At 37.8% G+C, this 22,761-nt stretch overlaps 1 long non-coding RNA gene across 1 annotated transcript; it reads right to left on the bottom strand.

The window, feature by feature from the left end:
* Positions 1-19,968: 19,968 nt before the first annotated feature.
* On the bottom strand, positions 19,969-20,324 carry LOC129746224 (uncharacterized). The gene is made up of 3 exons (XR_008737271.1): positions 20,260-20,324; positions 20,123-20,196; positions 19,969-20,063 (listed from the first exon to the last, which is right to left on the bottom strand). It is a non-coding gene; the product is annotated as an uncharacterized LOC129746224 (long non-coding RNA).
* Between the last annotated feature and the right edge of the window lie 2,437 nt (positions 20,325-22,761).

Genomic DNA, 22,761 nt, shown 5'->3' with positions numbered 1-22,761 from the left:
GCCGCGGCTGACCGTTATGATAAATATCTTCCCCCTTATCGGCATAATGAATCTTTATTAAGAAAATTTAATTCATTGAAGCGGATCGGAGCTGTTGTTATCGTTTCTGTTAACAGGTTTATTCAAATTCTAGCCGTTTAGTTTGGAGTGAAAATCCGCTAATTTTGATGAACGCTGTTCAGGAGTTATTTGACCGGGCTTGAATGTCGTTTGTTTTAGTTATTCCATCTTAAATTTAAGCCGGGTGTTTTTATTGATGGTTGATAGGTGCTTTATCAATAAAAACATTTTTGAAAACTAGTCTTGGTAGATTGTTCTTTATTTGGAACAATGCCAAGGACGTTTAGTTTGAGAAATATATTGATTACTCTCAGATTCTCAGCAAACCTCGAGTTGAAACCCCCACAATATGGGTATTGGGTGAAAGGGCTAAACGAGTAGGGGAGAGGCGTGCTAAATGTACGAACTAAGAAGAATACACATTTTCTCCCATATTCCAATAGAAAAAAGTCTGACAACTATATGCACACGAACAGACATCTGTTTTTTATACATTGGAGCAAGTTTTATGTAGAAATCTCTTACAGTTTTTGAGAAAATGATTTTATAATAAAAGAAGACAAAATAGCCGATTTCCAAAACCAGGCGGGCTTAATGCGCATATTTTTGTTTTAAGCTATATTTCAGTTCCACAAGCAATCTTCTATATCTATAGGGGAGAATGAGGATACTTGATCCCTGGGGATACTTGATTCCTTAGCTATATCTCCAAACTGGAATGTCGTACAAAGATCAAATTTCTAGAAAAATGTGCCAAATAAAACAAAACAGCAATGGTTCAAGCTCAAAAAATTTTAACAAAATAAGTTTTTGGGTTATTGAACTTTGTTTAAACAATTTCACAAAATGTGACTTGAAGATCTTTTTTCATCATTTTAAAATGTTCCTAACATGGAAATATTATAACAAAAATATTTATTCCAATACATCAATCTTTCGAGTGTGAAATGAACTTCAAAATACAATATTTTCAAAGCGATGGAAAACTCCCAACTTTTTTCAGAAAAAGTTTTCTAAAATGTTGATTTTGGGTACAATTGATCCCTAATATATGGGTACAAATGATCCTGGTATATTCTTCTTCTCAATGGATCGTGGTCATTGCTGATAACGAGATTACTAATATTTATCCAATAGCTAATATTTATCCATCAATTATCTGAAGAAAAGGGCTAAAATAATTGACTTTCTCTTGTTTATAAAAAATTGCGCCCGTAAGTATGCAATGTCATGAGGGTTGAGAATAAGCTATAGAATTTTTTTCTGACAATTATAGGTTGTGAAATGAGAACAAACATGACCAAAATAGTCAATTAACATTCTATCTTGGGGTTTTGTTTGATTTTTTCCATGGATTAGATTAGGGCTTCCTGACTATGGGATCAAGTCTCCCCTAACTTCGAAAATATCGCAATTTTTTTACTCCTACGAAAATGCGTCTAGTTCATCTACGGGTTCAAGTATCGTTCTAATTTTAGGAGCATAGAAATTTGAAGTTACACACTGTCAGAAAATGTAAAAGAGTGCGAGTTACTAAATTTTTCAAAAGATATGGTGAAAATAAGAAAAGGGGATCAAGTATCCCCACTCTGCCCTATATAAAACAGGGAGAGAAACAGAAATGTACGAACACGCAAAACTCTTCGCTGGATCATCCGATTTGCATGCTATTTTTTTTGCTGTGTTCGTCTTCACGCGAAGAATAACACAACGGAGAGATAATTCCGAAAATGTTTTTGTGGAATTCGAAAATAAATTTTTAGTTTTTATTCGTATCAAATAAAAGTCATGGCACCCAATTTCCATTTTTTTTTTTTCATTCGAATCATCCAGAGTAGGAAGGCGCCAAAAGGAATCAAGGCTTATTAATGTTCATCCATCTATCGACAGTATGCAAAAAAGTCTATCCACCCCCAGCGAGAAACTAGATTTATTTCAAAAAACCCTACGGAAAATTAAAACACAGTTAATTGTTGTTGAGTTTATTATTGTTTATGTTAAAATAAAGTCAACTCCTTCAAGTTTCAAATAAAAAACATATTCTGTTGCATTTGAGATATGATGTTAAAAAAAAAATAACGCAAAAAAAGTTTATCCACCCCTCTGCCTTAAATAGCTTTAGTACTTCGTGTGACCTCCTTTGGCTTCAATAACTGCTTGACAACGTCGTGGCATCGACTCAACAAGCTTGGCAGTTGTTTCCGGTGTGATTTTGTCCCATTCAGTTGAGATTACCTGCCGCAATTGCTGGATGCTTGTTATTTTTTGCTTCTGAACCTTAATTTTCAAAATTGACCAGAGATGCTCGATTGGATTAAGGTCGGGAGACTGTGCTGGACACTCCATAACCTTGATACGCTTTTCTTTGAACCATTGCGAAACCAGTTTTGAGGTGTGTTTGGGATCTCCGTCTTGTTATAACGTATATCTGCGCCCCAACTTTAGCTTTTGTGCAGACGCTGGTAGTTTCCGCTTCAAAATATCCAAATAAATCTCCTTGGTTATGATTCCATCGATGAATTCAAGTTCTCCAACGCCGGATGTAGCCATAGATCCCCACACGATGACTCTACCTGCAAATGAAAATCAAAGTTATGCTCAGTTGGCTGAAAAATCAATGTATGTTAAATTTTCTTGTGATACCCCTTGTGATCAGACCCAAATAGCATTACTTTCGACTAATCTGATCAATTCACCTTATTCCAGTCATCACTGGTCCATGAAATGTGGTCCAGGGCCCACTTCAATCTTTTTTTGATATTTTTTGCGGACAACCATGGCTTCTTAAACGCTACTCTGCCCTTAAGACCTTTTCTTATGAAGACGATTTCGCACGGATTGTGATGTCAGTTGAATGGAAAATTCGTTTTCAATCTTTCGCAATTTTCGGAGCTGATAGTCTCCGGTCCAGCTCTGCCTTCTTCATGATAGCTCTGTCAATTCAGCCTGTAGTCTTTGAAGGACGCCCCGATCGCTTAGCTGGTGAGATTGAAACACGCTGTTTGTACCCCTGAACAATCCTAGCAACCGTATCTTTATTATGCTGGACAGTATCGGCAATATTACGGTAGTTTTTGCCGGTTTTGTGATGTTCAACTTTCAAATTTCGGATGCTGATCGGAATTTGTGCTTTTTTGGGCATTTTGCAACCAATTACTTCCAATTTTGAACACGAAACACGAAACGAAAACTTCAAGAGCGCTAAATGACAGCTGGACACAATGTTTACATTCAAGAAAGCTGCAGGCTACACACTAAAATTATATAAAACACATTTAAATCGTAGCATCCATTTGAGGGTGGATAAACTTTTTTTGCGTATTTTTTACCCTTTTTTCATAATTTATCACATAAAACCTCGAGAAAAGATATAAACGCCGTATTTTCAATGGCAATATAATAAATAAACATAAAAGATAAATTGTGGAGGAACATTCATGCAATCAACTTGATTTTCACCAGAAAAACATATCAATTGTGAATTTGTGAGGTGGGTGGATAAACTTTTTTTGCATACTGTATAGGAAGTTTTGGCGCCCATTTTCATTTCCAGTGTACTTTTCACGTGGCAACAGTAAAATGGATACTTGGATATGATGTCCATATGGGGTGCTGCAACTAGCCGGTAAGAAGCATATTTACGAAATTTGTTTTTTGTTGCATCAGAATCAAGGCAATTCTAATATTTTCTTAGATGCACCGTTAATTTTTTTGAAATGTCATGTTCTTTTAGCAATTCGAACAATATGGATGTAAAATTTTCAAAACATTGCCAAATCATTTTTGATGAGTTTTGATAACACCAATAGAAAGTCATAAAACTGATAAAAAAAATCACCTTTATTTATTTTTGGTTGATTTTTAGAAGATGTTAGGAATTTATCCAGTCAGTTTGAGAATTAAATGTTATCAATTTTGTGATTCCAAGTAAATTGCATCACTATCATAAGAACGGACTGGAGGATCAGGAAACATTGAAAAAATGCACACTACCTTTTATGCTCTGTGGTTAAAAGGAACTTTTCCAAAGTTTAGCTGTATAGGACTTTAACTTGACATTAGATCCAACTGTCAGTTCCAAAAGTCAGAAAAAAGGATCGTATTCAAAAATATCATCAAACTTGAAAGAATATGAAAATTTAACATTTAAGTAAAAAGCATGCCACCTAAAATTTCGAAACATTTTAGTATAGAGAAAAATCTGAATCAATACACAAAAATACAAAAAAAAAGTTTCGTACTAGATATCAGATTGAAAAAAACAATCGATCAAGCACAAAGTGAGTTTAAGAATATAAACACTTGAAGTCGATCAACAAAAATAAAATCAAGATCAAAGAAAATCAGCTTTTTTTTTTTTATAATTCTTTATTTGAAACGGCTCATACCTTCAGGTTTTAAGGAGCCAAACTCGTTTTTGTTTTTACAATTGTTTGCTTAGCTTAACACTTTGAGTTTAAAGAAAAAGATGATAGAAAGGGAAATATGAAAATAAAAAGAATTATAGACGGAGATCGATAGCTTTTAGAAAAAGGTAAATTTCGAACATGTAGTCCAAGTCTAGCACAGCTAGCACGTCTCTCACTGGAACGTTAGGTGGTTTTCCTCGGGCCCGGAGGGAGTCTAATAAATTCGTTCTGGCGACAAGATGGACCTCACACGACCAGACAATATGCTCGATGTCATGGTAACCTTGGCCGCAACTACACAAATTGCTGCCAGCAATGTCAAAACGATAGAGTACCGCGTCTAAGGAATAATGATTGGCCATGAGACGGGAAAATATACAAATAAAATCCCGACTCAAGTTCAATCTATTAAACCAGGGTTTAAGGCTTACCTTTGGGATAATCGAGTGAAGCCACCGACCCAATTCATCCTCGTCCCATTTGCGCTGCCAGTTGACAAGAGAATTTCTCCTAACTAAAAAGAAAAACTCGTTGAAGACAATCTCACGCTGATACGTGTCGCCTTCCTTCGCCCCCACCTTTGCCAGAGAGTCTGCCTTCTCATTACCCACTATCGAGCAATGAGAGGGAACCCAAACAAAGGTGATGGAAAAGCGACGTCTTGTTAAAGCACTCAAAATATCCCGTATCTTCTCAAGGAAGTATGGTGAGTGCTTTCCCGGTCTTATTGAGCGGATTGCTTCAACAGAGCTGAGACTATCTGTTACGATATAGTAGTGTCCCGCAGGCCGTGAAGCGATGGTGTCCAAAGCCCAAAAAATTGCTGCTAACTCTGCTATATACACAGAGCATGGTGACTGGAGATTATAAGATGCGCTGAACATTTCGTTAAACACTCCAAATCCTGTTGATTCCTCTATAAGTGAACCATCGGTAAAGTACATTTTATCAGCATCGACGTGTCTATATTTAGCATCGAAAATTCTGGGAATCAGAAGTGGGCGGTGGGAGTCCGGTATTCCACGAATTTCTTGCTGAATAGACAAATCAAACTGGACAGAAGAGTTGTCGTAGTCTGGGATGTAAACACGAGTTGGAGAATACGAAGAAGGATTTACCTGCATGGACATGAAGACATGGTATATAGACATAAATCTGGTTTGAAAATTTTGCTCAAGTAGTCTTTCGAAATTTACAATCACCAATGGGTTCAAGACCTCACACCTGATGAGGAATCGGAGTGATAATAAATTAAATCGATCTTTTAGTGGGAGTATTCCTGCCAAAACTTCAAGACTCATGTTGTGCGTTGAGGGCATACAACCCAAAGCGATGCGAAGACAACGGTATTGGATACGCTGGAGTTTTATGAGATGAGTTTTGGCAGCCGACTGGAAACAGAAGCTACCATATTCCATCACTGAGAGAATAGTTGTTCGATACAATTTTAAAAGATCTTCTGGGTGAGCTCCCCACCAGGTGCCAGTGATTGATCGGAGAAAATTGATTCTTTGTTGGCATTTTCCTTTCAGATACTCAATTTGGGCTTTCCAGGTGCACTTGGAATCAAACCAAACCCCAAGATACTTAAAACACCTCGATTGAATGATCGTCCTGCCTAGGAGTTGAAGCTTAGGCTGAGCAGGTCTACGTTTCTTAGAGAAAACAACCATCTCCGTTTTCTGTGGAGAAAACTCAATCCCAAGCCCCAAAGCCCAGGTTGACAATCTGTCTAAAGTATCTTGTAAAGGTCTGTGCAGATGAGATTCAGTAGATCCTGTTACAGATACCACGCCGTCATCTGCGAGTTGTCTTAGAGTGCAGCCTTCAGAGAGACAACTGTCGATGTCACTTACGTAAAAGTTGTACAAAAGTGGACTCAAACATGAACCCTGCGGGAGGCCCATGTAAGAGGTTCTTCTAACTGCAATATCACCGTGAGCAAAATTCAGATGTTTCTCACAAAACAAGCTGTATAAGATGTTGTTCAATAGAGGAGGCAGACCTCGGGAGTGCAACTTGTCTGACAACACCTCTATTGAGACTGCATCAAAAGCTCCCTTTATGTCTAGAAACACTGAAGCCATTTGCTCACGTTTTGCGTACGCCATTTGTATCTCTGAAGACAGCAAAGCAAGACAATCGTTTGTTCCCTTGCCCCTTCGAAATCCAAATTGAGTATCTGAAAGGAGGCCATTTGTTTCTACCCATTTATCCAAACGAAACAAAATCATTTTCTCCATCAATTTCCGAATGCAAGACAACATCGCTATTGGACGGTATGAATTAAAATCGGACGCAGGTTTCCCAGGTTTTCGGATAGCAATAACTCTCACTTGTCTCCAATCTTCGGGAACAATGTTATGCTCCAAGAATTGATTAAATAAATTCAACAAGCGAAATTTGGCGGCATCCGGAAGGTTTTTCAACAAGTTGAATTTTATTTTATCAATTCCCGGAGCTGTGTTGTTACAAGAAAGGAGAGCAAGTGAGAATTCTACCATCGAAAAGCCGCAATCTAGATCGCATCTATTCGGTGGCACACTTCTTATGATTTTTTGCACAGGTGTGGAATCTGGACAAATTTTCCGAGCGAAATTGAATATCCATTTATGCGAATGTTCTTCACTTTCGTTCGTGGAAGAACGATTACGCATGCTCCGTGCTACATTCCATAAAGTGCTTAAGGATGTTTCCCGCGACAAACCACCCACAAAATTACGCCAATGCGCACGTTTTTTTCCCTTGATCAGGTTTTTAAATTGCTGCTCAAGAGAAAAATACGTGTTAAAGTTATCCAGGGTTCCGTATTTTCGAAAAACTTTAAAGGCGTTCGATTTGTCCACGTAAAGTTTGGTACACTGACTGTCCCACCATGGGTTGGGAGGCCTTCGACGAACAGATGGATCTAGGATGGGTTTCGTTTGAGCACCAACTGCACAGTCGAAAATCAAACGAGAAATAAAGTTATATTCCTCCAACGGAGGTAAAACCTCCATGGAGTTGATAGCTGAATTAATTGTGTCCGAAAACTTTTTCCAGTCGATGTGTCTTGTGAGATCATATTCCATATTTGTTGAATTTGAAGAATTGACCCCATTGGTGATGGTAATTTTGATAGGTAAATGGTCACTACCATTGGGATCAGGGATTACCTTCCACTGGCAATTCAATGATAAAGAATTTGAGCAGAGTGAGAGGTCAATTGCACTTTGTCTTGCAGGAGGTTTAGGCACCCGTGTTTTTTCACCCATGTTCAAAACTGTTAAATTGAAACTGTCACAAATGCCATAAATAAGATAAGAACGTCTATCATCAATTTGCTCCCCCCAAACAGTTCCATGTGAATTGAAGTCACCCAGGATCAACCTTGGCTCAGGGAGCACTGAGCACAGGTCCTCTAGGTTACTTCGATCCACTGCAGCTCTATGAGGCCAGTACAAACTGACAACACATAAATCCTTACCTCGTATAGTTGTATGGCATGCAACAGCTTCAATTCCTCCTGATAAAGGGAGGTGGATTCTATAAAAGGAGTGGCGCTTATTGATCCCCAAAAGCACCCCTCCATAAGAATCGTTGCGATCCAAACGGATAATGTTAAAATCGTGGAATGAGATGTTTGATTGAGAAGAAAGCCATGTTTCTGAAAGGGCAAAAATATCGCAACTAGTTTCATGAAGAAGAAATTTGAACGGATCCAGTTTAGGAATGAGACTACGACAATTCCACTGTAAAACAGTGATATCTCCGACCTCTGGGCGTAAATTAGCCATCGAGAGAGATAAACACTGAAAGAAGGGGCCAAGTTTGCATCAATTGCATTAAAAATGTCTTTAATATCGGAAGCATAGAGGTAACAATGTTTTTTATTGATTCCGAAACGTTTAAAAAGGTGAAGATCCCATTTAAAATGTCAGATAATTTGAAAATTCCAGATTGACAAGTTGATTCTGGTAAGATTACGTTAGGAGAGGCAGACTTAGAAGCTCTCGCAATATCTGGTGTATTCTGTGGAGTCATATTAATACGGAACCCGGGAGGGACTTGTTTTTCTTTCACCATAGATGTCAGTTTTGGCTTAACACCAATTGAGGGACAAAATGTTGGAATTTTTTTTGGGATTTTGGGGCTCTTTGGTGCTGGTCTTGAGCGTTTTCTCGAATTAGCTACAAAAATGACAGGATGATCTTCGTCGGTAGCATCTGATTCTCCATTGTCAACTGACAGCGCAGAAAAAATGTTACTCGAATGAGATTGGATCGGGGGCGCCGCGCTCTTCAATATAGCGGCATACGACCGTTTTGACCGTTCCTTCAAAGAGCGCTTTTGGCTATCCCAGCGACTCTTATATTCCTCGCACGAGGAGATATCATGGGGTGAGCCCCCGCAATAAACACATTTCTGCTCTATTGCTGAGCACGCTCCAGCCCCATGATTCTCCCCGCATTTGGGACACCGTGGCTTGTTACAACAGTGCGACGCAGTGTGTCCCAACTTATTGCAATTTTTGCAATCCATTGGGCGAGGAACAAAGAGTCGCACAGGCAGCCTCAATATTCCGTCAATCAAGACATAATGAGGGAGGGCGGTACCCGCAAAGGTCACACGAAATGAACCTGAAGGTGAGTACCCTTTGACTCCATTTACGACGGTGGCAGTTCTGAGTTGGCGGCAATCCAAGATTTCGACCGAAGCCGAATCGAGGCTCTTGAACTTACCAACGCCGTTGGATTTCACGTACTCTGCCTTCAGACTCATTTCAGTAATCACGCCCTCGATCTCTACGTCTCGAGACGGAATGTACACGTGGTACTCTAAGTTTATGAAATTGCTGGCAGCAATTTCATTTGCGGATTTCCGGTTAGCTACTTCGACTCGCAATTTGTTAGGTCGCACCTTTTTAATGCAGGTTACGGAGGACCATCTCGCCAGATCTCTTGTGATCTGAACCACATTCAATTGCTTTCCATTTTTTTTGGGCCGGATAAAAACCACCCAAGGACCAGTGAAAGTAGAGCTCTCAGTGTAGACTCGGAGTCGGGTAGCTTTACTTTCAACTGAGGATGACTCAGAATTAACATCCATTGGAGAATGAAATTCATTAGAAGGACCCGCAACAACCGAATCCTCTAAATGCTCCTCATCCTCATAGACGCTATCCTCCTCATCCTCAGTTGAGGGGATTGACCCCCCGCCTTCGTTCATATTTCTTCAAATATGAACGAAGCAAACAATGTTCGAATTATAGAGAAAAAGATAGTAAAAAGAAAAGAGAAAAATAAAGAAGAAGAACTTACAATTTTTTCCAAGCACTTCTTAACGAGCTAATTTTCTTGAGTGTTTTTTTTTCTTCGGTACACAACCACGTTTTCTTTCGTTGATCGCAGCCGGCCCTGGCGATGACGACGGCAATGATTTTTCCTCGGTTGATAGATGATGGCTCGATTCACCGGGAGAGAATGACCAATCGGATTCAGACTCGTGCAATGCTTCCGTTATCCGGTCACGGCCATTAATACCGGATCTATCGGACAACCACCCAAACAGTAATCAAACCCGGAATAATTGGAAGGAAACAATTTGCACTCCTCTGCTGATGGTCCTGGTGCTGATGGTGACGACAAGACAGCCTGATGTTCCAGCCAGATGTGGGGATTGCGCACCAGCGCTGCCGGGGGAAACACAGCTTGTCACTTCTGTTGCTTAATTGATTCGGCAATTGACGACCGAATGATGCAGGATAACTGCTTGTGGAAACTTCCAACTTTTGGTTCACTTTTATGTAAAGCACCCGATAAATAGCGAAACAAAAACACATCCGCACTTGCCAAGCTACTGGGATGGAATGAGAAAATCAGCTTTTAAATTTACGTTCAAATATAACTGAAAATCCAGATTCATAAAGCCAAATTCAGAATATTGATATAAATTAACAATAAAATTCAGAATGAAATTTAATTGTTTGGAATACAGTTTCTTATCTTACGATCATAAACTAAAATTTTGAATAATTTGTGATTGTTTTGAATTTTTATTCCAAATACTCAAAATAGCTTTGCCTTCATTCAAGGTTTCAAATGCTAAGAGAAAGTAATCCAAATACATGACAATTCAAATTCTTTTTTTTTTAATTTCCTAATTAATAGTGCAATTTGCCAATCCCTAACTGAAAATTGGAAAAAGATATTGATGACACAAATTTTAAAGACATTTTCAAACATTATATTGATAAAAAAAAGTGTTGCTGCAAATGAGATGAATTATGATATTTCCTGAATTGTTAAATATTTGTCGAACTCAGCTCTGTCAATTCACAATAAGATTCAAATAGTGTATTTAGTACAAAGTCCGAAAAAACGACATTTGAAATAATGAAAAAGAAAATTAAAAATTAAGTTCAAGTTTTCTATATTCTTTTAAATGTTCTGGTGTTGTCCAATTCATTTTTTTAATTTTTCTATTCTGACGATCATGTTTAACGAAAACTTCAATATATTTAAATATAGAGGTGAACACAAATCGAAAAAAACTCAGTTTATGACGACTCCAGCAAAAAAGATCCATTTTCTGTTCAAATCAATCTTCAGCAATTTTATAAAACTTGATCAGATAAGAATTTTTGAATATGAATGATGGCTAAACTCAATTGAAACTTGATAGATTAAGCTTTCTTAATTTACCGGAAGAAAATAAGCCAAAATTTAGCGTAACTTATTTGTATATTGAACTATAATACTGGATTTTTTTTCCGGCCCCAGGGGTATCCACTTGCTTTTATCCACTCAAAAGGAAGGCTGACTAAGGAACAGTGCTCAAATATAAAAAAAAATCTCAAAAATACTGGCTCAACAAAGTTTGCCGGGTCAGCTAGTTTTTTCATATAAATTAATTGAAAACATTAGATTTCACTAGTTTTTATTGTTATTTCATAGTGATGTTTTGTTCATATCATATTTTTATCAGATCAATATTAAGCTCTTCTATTTTCTCTGAAATATTGTATTTAGAGCGAAGATTTAATGTTTCAATGATGAAAAGTTAAAAATTTACATGGCTTATCTATGTTTTCTTGATAGTGGCATTCAACCTGCCAGATATGGGCATTCAAAACCTGTCTCTCTTTCCAATATCTTATCATTTATAACTTTGCTAAAAGCTTCAATTTGTTGAATTTCTGATTTTCAGATGAATTATCTAACAACATTGTAATTTGATATAATCGATTTATTTGTTTAAAATTCTTGGTTCAAAGAGAAGCTCAGCTAAAGCTCAAATCAAAGAAAAAGATCTGGATAAAAAATCTGAATCTGAACTTCATACATGAATCTCAAAACTAAAAGGTAATTTCAAATCTGAATGGCGATCATGGCGAACTCATTTATCAATCGAAATTCTTAAAAGAGTGGTGAATTCTGAATTTACCCCTGAAATTTGGAATTATTGGGAATGAGCTACAAGTTGCTGTTAAACTCATGAAAAAAAACATCTCAAATTCTGAATATGAAATTGAAATCAAATGCTAATTGTGAGCCTACATTTTGATGTTGATTGTGAATTCTGAATTTGAATCAAAATTTTGTATTTTAATCTGAATGACGAATCTTATTCTGATCAGATTCCGAATTTGAATTTCATTAATGAAATTCGCAGAGTTTAAATTGGAATCCGATTAGAATTCTGAATGTGGATCCCAAATCTGAACTCTGGAACTATTATTTTGTTCTTTTTTCGAAAGAGTCAGAATTTACATTAAGAATTTACTTACATTCATCTAAATCAGAATCTTGGAACTGAAATCAGAATCTTAACTCGTAATCTAAATTCTGAATTGGAATTATTTTCTTAGTATTTTAATTCTGAATGTTAAGTATGAAAAGAGCTCTGAATTCGAAAGCTTCCAAAAATATGTTATTTTATAAAATCGATTTTTTAGTTTCATATCGTCATTTCAAATAGTGGTTCAACTATGGAAGTCATTTCATAAAAAATGATCAATGATGAATTCCATACTTTACACACAGCGTATTCTCGCTAATACACTCGTGCCCCATTTTTAACTCCTGAAGGTAGGCTCAATGTTACATGTTCTTCGATTTTCTAAATGTAAATATAATTCAGCGTTTGCCGTTATATTTCCCCGATAAAATTCAAGAATTTTTATTAGATAGTCAGAATCAATCTAAACATATTTTATTAAAAAAATTTATCACAAATAATGTGTATGATTAAAGTTAATGCAATACATCTTGTGATTGTGACAGACATTTGTATTACATATGGGGATTTTTTTTGTTATCCGACGGGTTTGCGCCGGGGGTCTTCAGATTTTCAACAAAATTGACAAATTTGGTTCATTTTTGCGACTTAAAAACACATGTATTTTTTCAGATTTCTAACATTTTTATTTTTTGAGTTAGCTTCGGTTAGATTTTTTTGTCAATAAAAAATAACCATTTTTTTTCAAAGCAACATAACCCTGTTATTTTTCAATGGAAATTATAAAATAGCACATCAAAATGCATTGAAATTTTATCAGCTTTCCAAATAAAATAGTTTTATAAAAATAAATAAAGACCTTCAATATGAAAAGTTGTAAATAAACTTTAAATGGCGTCTGCACCGTCGAATGTTTTGCAAAAAATACCATTGAATAGCTCAATTTATGATGCAACTTTCATCTGAAGCCAAAGTGGGCCATCAATTCCTTGAAGAGTTATGAAAGAAATAATGACAACAAATCTCTTTTTTTGCATGGGAAACAAACAATGATCGAACAATTGCACTCACACATGGAGATAGCGCGCACTTCTAACAACATGGAAACAAAAGAACTTATCAAAGCAGGTAAAAAACACTATTTTTTTGTGCTTTGTAGACTGCCCCTACTCGCATAACAGTCCCATATGAATTTTCGTCATTTTAGGTCAACATAGGGATTCAAAATAAAACACTTAAAAAGAGGTTTTGTTCTACAAATTTCGAAAAAAATATCTATTTGTGGCTGTCCTATATGAAATATACCCGAATAACAGTCCCATATGTGAAATACCGCGGATTTGGTTACTTTTCAATGCTTCTTTCGGCGAAATAGTATTTGATTTATTGCTTTGATTCATTTAAAAAAAATTAACTCACTTGATGTCGAATGATGCACACGAGTTTTCGAAGGCAGGTCTGACTTCCTTAGGAATGACTTCCTGAACGAAAAACTATCGAATGGAATCAAAAATCGTAAAAAGATTCAACTTACAATGTGGAATTTACGATATTTTGTATGTTTCTTTTTCTGAAAATTGCAGTTAGAAGTTCAAAAATGGTCAAATTTAAATCTTATAAAGTTGCTTGGTGAGAAAAAAATATTCTGTATGGGACTGTTATGCGAGTAGATTTGAAAAAGGTTTCAAATATGGTCGATTAACAGTCCCTTAATGAATAAAAATGGTGCTCTCGACCTTACCAATAACCAGGCTTCGGACGCATCCTGAGGCGCGAGGCAGGCATAAGAGGCAGAGCAGTACCACTCATTGAGGAGGAACTCCCAAACTCCTGGCAGACGAAAACCACTCTTTCTCGCTTCTCTTACCGCCAGAATCGATAAGAGCGCCAGTCACTCTTTGCTTCCTCGGAGGCTCTGCGCTCCTCCCAAAGAGGCCTCCCTGGGAGAAATAACTTTGCGTTTGACGATTCAGAATTGCTTCGAGTTAGGTACATATTTGATTGCTTCAAGTAGCTCACAGCTGCTGGCTGGCTGCTGGGGGTGGCTGTGCGACGATGTAAGCAAAACGAATTTTAGACTATTTTTGTACCTAAACAACGTAAACATTATTACTCTAATTTACATTCAATGTTCATGTAAAACGATTGTCGAAGTTAAGGCTTTCAGATAATATGTTTTACAAAGAAATCGGCCGGTGCACCGCGGTGTTGAAATAAGTATTGTAAACAAGAACATCCTGCACACTTATCAACCTAAATGGCTTTTAAAAACTTAACGTCCACAGATAATCATTCTGCTTTTAAATCAAAAGGCTTAAGGTTGATGGGACATCAAAATTACGTAGTCAGAAAAATCTTTGCTTCCCCAGCTATTTTCAAATCTGCAAAAACATACGATTTTCACCTTTCTAAAAAAGGTCTAGATAAGTGGCAACAATGAATGAAAAAATAAAATGAAAACGTTTGAAATTTTATAGTTTAAGATATATTTCTGATGTCATAACGCATACAGCACCAAATGCAGTAAGTTTTTGTTTTGTTCGAATAAAATTTTACAATTTTCTGTCAAAAATGATTTTAAAACTATAAAGGTTCTGCATACATTTAGGGGTAAAAAATCATGTAGCTTAAATCATAAAAGTTTATGTTATGTTTTTCTGTCAAAAATGATTTTAAAACCATAAAGGTGCTGCATACATTTAGGGGTGAAAAATCATCTAGCTAAAATCATAAAAGTTCATGTTATGATAGATGATATTTTGAATTAAACAAACGCGTGAAGTGAACCAATCATAATAGCATATGGAATCAAGATTGAAAAGGTGAATCTTTTGCATTTGCATTTTGATGAATTTTTAGCCCAGATTGGTAACTGAATTATTCAAATATTTATATTGCTGATTTTCCAAAAAAAAAAAATCACACCACCAGTGTAGGCAAGGTATGTTTTTAAGGGCATTGGAAAAATATAAAAAAACGTAGGTACATCTTTAACACTTTTTTTTTGTTTCGATTATAGTCGTTTTACCATCTTTATGGCATTCGCGATTTTATCAATGTTGCAGTAGGCGGATCGTTATTGAAAAACTATCTGGTACAACTGTGTTCGGTGTTTACTCTTGGGCTCGAACTCATCTTTGGCACAAGTCTTTTAATTTTCTATGAGAATCGAAATATTTAAAAATCTATCTCAGGATGTTAGGAAATTAGTCATCATTATTTTGTCATCATTAAATGATAACTTCACTACATTATATTCAAATAAAAAATAACACCTCTTGATGTGGTATACAAATGTAGCATCTAACCCGGCTGTTGCATAATGCCCCGTTTGACGGTTATTGATGAAATAACTTCACACAACAATCTGTTTATTTGAGCCACTCTACTCAACAAAATAATCAGCGGGGACACGTCCTACCTTTCGTTATTTATATCAAATCATTTCCAAATGACACCGCCGGCGCAAACCAAAGCAAACGAACACGAACCAGTCAGATTCCCAGCTCATAACGTTTGTCTTAAAGCGTTCTCCTAGGGAGCGCTCCCGAAGAGCGCTCATTTATCTTTTAAGAGCGGAGCGAGAGGTAAAAAGAACTCCCTAGGAGCATGACATCTTCGAGGCAAATGATCACTCCTTCTCATTCCTTCTCGCCGCTTAAAGAGTGAGAGCAGATTTTAGCTCCGTGGGTGTTTGCTCTCAAATGAATCTGAAGCCTGCCAATAACCCAATTTCGAAAATTTCAGGTCTTACGATTTATTATGACAACCTAGACACGATTTTCGTTTATGCCGAAAGTTGTGATCACAATTTAAGAATGTATTCCAAAACAGGAAAAGCTGATTTTCTCGCTTGCTTGTTTTTGCATATGGGACTGTTATGAAAGTAGGGGCGGTAGAGTGTTGCAGCTAAACTGACTTCATGTTATATCCAAAAATCTAATAACGTATTTGTTTATACCCAGTTTTGCACCAGGTCAAAACAAATTTTGCAAATTTTGCTGTCAATTTTAGAAGTTTATGCGCTCAGTTTTGCATCCGTAACTCTCCAGATTTGATGGAGATAAAATGGACGGTGGAACACTGAAGATTCGTTTGTGAGCGATCGAGGTAGCAAAACACTGACGACGAATTATGTTCGTTCTAGTATGGTAAACCTCAAAACTGGGCGAATGGAGAAAACGAATACGGTAAAAGTATCATATTTTCAATGTCATATTACCTACAATGGGAATGATGCTTTTAACAGCCTGGGCTGGCCATACTGAGCTCTTCGATTATTCCTACATTTGTGCCACACTCTTTGTTTTTGATCAATGGGAAAGGATTTTGGTGTCCAGTACTTAGCTCCCGATATAAAAACTATGTAAAGCACGTCTATATTTCATATTTTTAATCCCATTTTTGTGATCCCAAACACAGGGACTGAACCTTCTACTATTGGCATTGATTATGCTTCACAATGATCTTTGATCGAAAAGTTAATAAGTTATAAAGCATATGACCAGGTTGTAAAAGCAACATTTCCATTATTTGTTATATCACATTAACAATGCGATACTAAGAATTTTGGTTGAAATTTAAAGTCAGTAATGCTGTAAACACTCTACAAAGCACGAAAAAGTAGTGTTTTTTACCTGCTTTGGTAAGTTCTTTTGTTTCCATGTTGTTAGAAGTGCGCGCTACCTCCATATGTGAGTGCAGTTGTTCGACCATTGTTTGTTTTCGTCGCAAAAAAAGAGATTTATCGCTATTATTGCTTTCATAACTCTTCAAGGAATGGAAGGCCCACTTTGGTGTCTTCAAATGAAAGTTGCATCATAAATTGAACTATTCAATGGAATTATTTGCAAAATATTCGGTGGTGCAGACGGTACTTTTAGACGCCATTTAAAGTTTATTTACATCTTTTCATATTGAAGGTCTTTATTTATTTTTTTAAAACTATTTTATTTGGAAAGCTGATAAAATTTCAATGCATTTTGATGTGCTATTTTATAATTTCCATTGAAAAATAACAAAGTTATGTAGCTTTGAAAAATCGTTATTTTTTATTGACGAAAAAATCTAACCGAAGCTAACTCAAAAAATAAAAATGTTAGAAATCTGAAAAAATACAATTTTGGGGAAAATCTAAAGACCCCCGGCGCAAATTGTCAGATGATAAAAAAAATCCCCATATATTAAAATGGGAGATGTTTTTTTTTTTCAATCTAGCTGTTCTATACAACGATTTTTTTTTCAAAAATTTAATTACTTTAATTCGTTCTAATTTTGACAAAGCCATGAAAATATAATTGCAGCCGTGCGTAAAAGGCGTAACATTATTGAAAATGTGGAAAAAATATTTCTAAGTCTAAACATAATGTTTGATTGGCTGGAAACTCCTTAAATATATTCTTTATTCAATAATTAGGAGAAAGCAGTGGAGAAAGTGATAAACCTTTTATTCATTTTAGGGTAAATCAAGATTCCCCGGATTTATTCGGACATTCCCGGGTTTTCAAAGTTTAGTGAACGGTCCAGAAAGCTCAAATTGGGTTCAATTTTTTTTATCCAAATAGCTTTATCTGAAAAGTTTATTTAGGGAGCCGAAGAGCCCTGGAAAATTGCCTCCCTTGCCCGCCCCTGCCCACCTTACACCGGCCTTGATTGTCAATAAACAGAAAACTCTGATATATTTTTTTGTAATGTCACAAAGATTGCATAGCCATTTTTAAAGGCATATGTTTAATTATAGCTTATACATTTCGTTACTTCATTTTATCGGACTTATCGATGAAAAGTGATGTTCATTTTATTAAAAATCTAAATCTTAAGATAATGAAATTTTTATTGACGGATAGAAAGTTAGAAGAAATTGAAGATTTTAAAAATGAGCGGATAAAATTTATTTGAAGCATTATCAACACTTATCAAATTTTTGTTCCGCACGAGCCTACGTTATCTGTATCTACACTTCATAGTAGTTGGCCCGTGCCGAACAAAAATTTGGTTTGTAATGCTCCCGGTGACTATTCTCAGATTCTAATTCTGGAGTTTTTTTTTAAAGATAAATGGAAAAAGATTGTCTAATCTGTTTTATTTATTTTTCCTCTCCCGAATCAAAACATGATACTTTCGATCGTTTCGTAAAGTAGCAGAAGATATACAGTTTACATCATCTTTCCCTGTCAAGAACGGAAATATATTTATACCTTTCAAAAACCAAATCAATTCCATCAGTCGAACGACGGGATTTTTTTCCGCATTCCACCCAACATCAATCTGGATAATTCTGTTCCCACACACCGTCGTCAATCTCCCGAAGAAATCTGCCCTCCGTTCCTCTCGACGATTTTGTTTCCGGCCAAAAAAAAACTGCCATTTCATCCCCAAAGGGGCACTGAATCATCGAATCAACAGAGAAGTCCTGTCCTGGACCATTTGCTCGTTTTGCTCCAGCCTTTGGGGGTCAAAGCGGCCATGCAGGTTCAGTTCAGTTGTTTCCCGGATGAGTGATGGCTCCGTTGTTGGTCCCGGGAGAAGGAAGAAGAAGCTTCGGAATCGGAATGTTTGTGTGGGAGGATGATTTTCCATCAACTCTGCGGCCAGCAGCCGGCCATCGGATAATCCATTCCGAGAGTTGGCGAATGGTTGAAGAGCGGGGGGAGATTCATGAAATAAATAAATTCCCCGAGGCGACGGAAATTCATTCCGTTCGAATCAGTTAAGACCAGAATTTGTCGATCGTTCCCGAGGTCAAAAGACGCATTTTACGTTGATGCGTAGGTACAAGAGATCCATTTTTATTTAGCTCATTTTTTTTGGACAATTGATTTCTTATTTCATTCACTAGAGAAAAAAAAGCACTTTATATTCAAAATAGAGTTCATGATTTTTGGAAAATAAAATAGAAGATAACTCACAAAGATTAATATATTACTTCGATGATATTGAAAAAATGTTGTGTTAACTTTCCGATCAGGAGACAAAAATCAATTTGGATATCACAATAGTAAATCAAAATAAATTTCAACAGGAGCTGTTAAAATAATTGTGGTATAAACACATCTACTAGAAAATCAATATCTTATTAAGACCAGTCCTATTGAGGGAATTTAGTCTGATTATGAATCCAAAGCTGAATTTTTTGCTGTGTTGAAATTTTTTTACAAAAGGTACTAATGGGTGTAAGGAAGAATGCTACCTAGTGGTAAATTCCTGGCAAAAAAACAATTGGTACTTGAAAAAGTTAATAAAACCTGCATAACCTGAATGTCCTTTAAATTAAATTATTTGAATTTAAAATTAAAAAAAAAGTCTAAATTTTTAAATGCCTATAATTGATTACCTACTTGATTCAAGAAGAGCTTAAAACCTTATTCCACAACTGATGCTATAACTCTCGAGGAAAAATGAATTAAGCACTCGACAGTATGAAGGGTGTTCGAATCAAAAAGTGGTTAAACTAAATTGTGTGTTAATCGATTATTTGTTTATCACAAAATCAAAGTATCTATAAAAGGGGGAAAAATACTCAGTTAAGATTCCGGTCGACTTAGTCCAAATTGACGAACCTTCCATTTGACGTCTGCTCTAGATTGTGTACAGCCATCTTATCCACTTTCTTCGCTGCAGAACGCTTGTTTGCTTTGAACTGCTTCTCGCTGCTTACAGTTTTTTGGGTATTCTTTGTTTAACTGTTGTCTAATTGTGGGAAATAAAAACTGTTCCGTAGTACGTTGTATGCGAACGAACTCGACTGTAAATACATTTTATTATTAAATGATGAATGTAAACAATCTTTTATGAACTTACAAATAAGTTTCGCCGTTTACCCTAAGCTCTAGCTCTGGCAACCCTAAACCGTCGGATATCACCCGCTATTTGAAGCTAATGGACGAAAATCATATTTATCATCGGGTACAAAACAAGTATTCTTGCGTACTTACGCTTTTTGTTTCCTACCGCTCTAATTGAGCTCAACCCGGTACACCTAACCGGAACAACCGAACGGTCACTCAAACTATCAAAGGAAATACAATATTTAAGTGGCAAATTGCGCAGTAAGGAATTTCTATCACCTAACCTCTTCCGACTCACAAACCCGCGAGCACTCAAATTACGCGCAACTGGCCAAATAGATTTCACCTACTATAACAAAATACATTAAAAGATTATCGGATCAACTAATAATGAATACATACTGTTTTCTCTAAAACTATTCACTTAAAACTAACTAACTGCCAGGTCAAGAAAAAACGTGTCGCAGTTTCGATCAATTTTCTAACAATGACAATTCTTTTTCGGCGCCAACGCGTTGACGTTTGTCCGATCTCCGTACCAAGGTTGCCAGTTGTGCTAACACCCCAACCCGTAACGTCGTAGTCAATCGACTTTACTCTCCTCCTGCACGTCCAAAAGAGCAACCTTTACCGCTGGTCTTTGAAGAGTAGATCCGTCGCAAGTCTCCACGTCGACCTTGTGAACTTGTCCGTCTCGTCCTGGATAAGTCTTCACCACTTTACCTCGAAGCCATCCATTGCGCACGGACTCGTCTACGATGACCACTAGATCGCCGACCTTCAGCGGCCGCGTTTCCGCGAACCATTTCGTCCTGCAGGCTATAGTTGGTAGATAAGCTTTCACCCAGCGCTTCCAAAACTGGTTGGTTAGGTGTTGAATAACCTTCCAGTTTGGTCGAAGAGGTGTAACATCGTCGATTGGTACCCTTGGGTGTTTGCTGTCCTCGCCGGAACATAGCCAAAGGAAATGATTTGGAGTCAGCACTTCTTCCTTGGGATCCTCCAGCGGCACGAACGTCAGCGGATGGGAGTTGACTATCAATTCTGCTTCCGAGAGCAATGTTCGCAGTCCTTCATCGTCTAGTCTTTGATGGTGCGAGAGAGTCTTGAACGCCTCCTTCACGGACCGGACTTTCCTCTCCCAAACCCCGCCCATATGGGGGGCAGAAGGGGGGTTGAAGTGCCATTGTGTATGGCTGTTGGTAAAATAGCTCGCTAACTCCTTATTGATTGCATTAGTTTCTTCTTCCAACTCTCGTGCTGCCCCGCGAAAGTTCGTCCCATTGTCGCTGAATATCTCTTGAGGAGGACCATGCTTAGTGATAAACCGCCGAATTGCCATCCTGCAGGATTCTGCCGATAAAGAATGCACCACTTCTAGGTGCAACGCCCTCACCGAGAGGCAGGTGAAAAGCGCGACCCACCTTTTTTCGTCGCTACGTCCTCGTTTGACCAGCAGTGGTCCGAAGTAGTCCAGCCCTGTGAAGGTGAACGGTCGTACATAGGGTTTAACCCTGGGCTGGGGGAGTGGGGCCACTTTTGGAGCCTGTGGTCTAGCCAGATAAACACGACACCACATGCAGCTTTTAATCGCCTTCTTCACGCTGGCTCTCATCCGGGGGATGTAGTAACGTTGCTTGAGCTCGTTCAGTACAGTCTCGGTATTGGCATGGCCGTACTTTTGGTGAAATCGCAGGATCAAGAGAGTGGTGACATGATGATCTCTTGGTATTATCACAGGATTTCGAAAGTCGAACGAATAATAAGCCGCTTGAGGGTCGATTCTGCTCGCCATCCGGAGAACACCGGACTCATCGATCACCGGTGATAGCTTCGCTAGGACACTTCCCTTGCCGATACGCTTCCACTGCTTCGATGAAAGCTCAGAACTGCTTCTAAGCGCTTGAATTTCTTCCGCAAACACCTGTCGCTGCACAGCCCGCCAAATGGCTGCTTCCGGCTGCACGGAGCCAGGCCATAACAGTCGAAGAATCTGTCCACAGGAACTTTTCGGTAATTTGCAGTGAGTGACTTTCTTCTACAGACTTCAGCAACCGAGAACCAATCACTGCAGCGCCCAGCTCGTTTCGAGGTGTATGGATTGTGGTCTTAAAGGTGTAACTTTGGCCTTAGCTGCCACCAGAGCGCAGCGGGGAGTATCTCCGTCAACGATTCTAAAATAGGCCGCAGCACAGTAGGCCAGCTCACTGGCGTCCACGAACCCATGCAGCTGAAGTGAATTGTAGCTGCCGGTAGTGTAGTTGGGGAAATAACAACGTGGCACTCTTACATTTTCCAACTTCGGTGCCAGTTTGATCCAGCGCTGCCACTTATCAAAGTCGTCGTCGCAGATAGGATCATCCCACAGAATTCCCGAACGCCAGATGGACTGGATAAGAATTTTCCCGTGTATGGTGTAGCAGGCCACGATTCCGAGCGGGTCAAAAAGGCTCATGACTACCTGCAACACTTGCCGCTTTGTTGGTCGCGTTTCCCCAGACAGCAACGGGAGTAGATCTGTTCGGAAATCCGCCGAAAATACAAACACATCTTCACTCGGTACCCACATCATACCGAGGACTCTTTCGGTTTTTGTCGTCTTCTCGATGGCAAAGCTCTTCATCTCATCTACAGTAGTCACCCCAACCCGTTTCAGGAGGTGTTCGGAATTCGACTGCCAACTAGGTATCTCAAAACCAGCCGATCGGTTGACCAAACTCACTTCCAAAGCCAGTTTCGTTGCCTCTTCAATTGTATCACAGCTCGCAAGGAAATCGTCAACGTAT

This window comes from Uranotaenia lowii, chromosome 2 (assembly GCF_029784155.1).
Source record: "Uranotaenia lowii strain MFRU-FL chromosome 2, ASM2978415v1, whole genome shotgun sequence".
Lineage (NCBI taxonomy): Eukaryota > Metazoa > Arthropoda > Insecta > Diptera > Culicidae > Uranotaenia > Uranotaenia lowii.
Note: the sequence above shows the minus strand (reverse complement) of the source record. Positions and strands in the feature narration are given on the sequence as shown.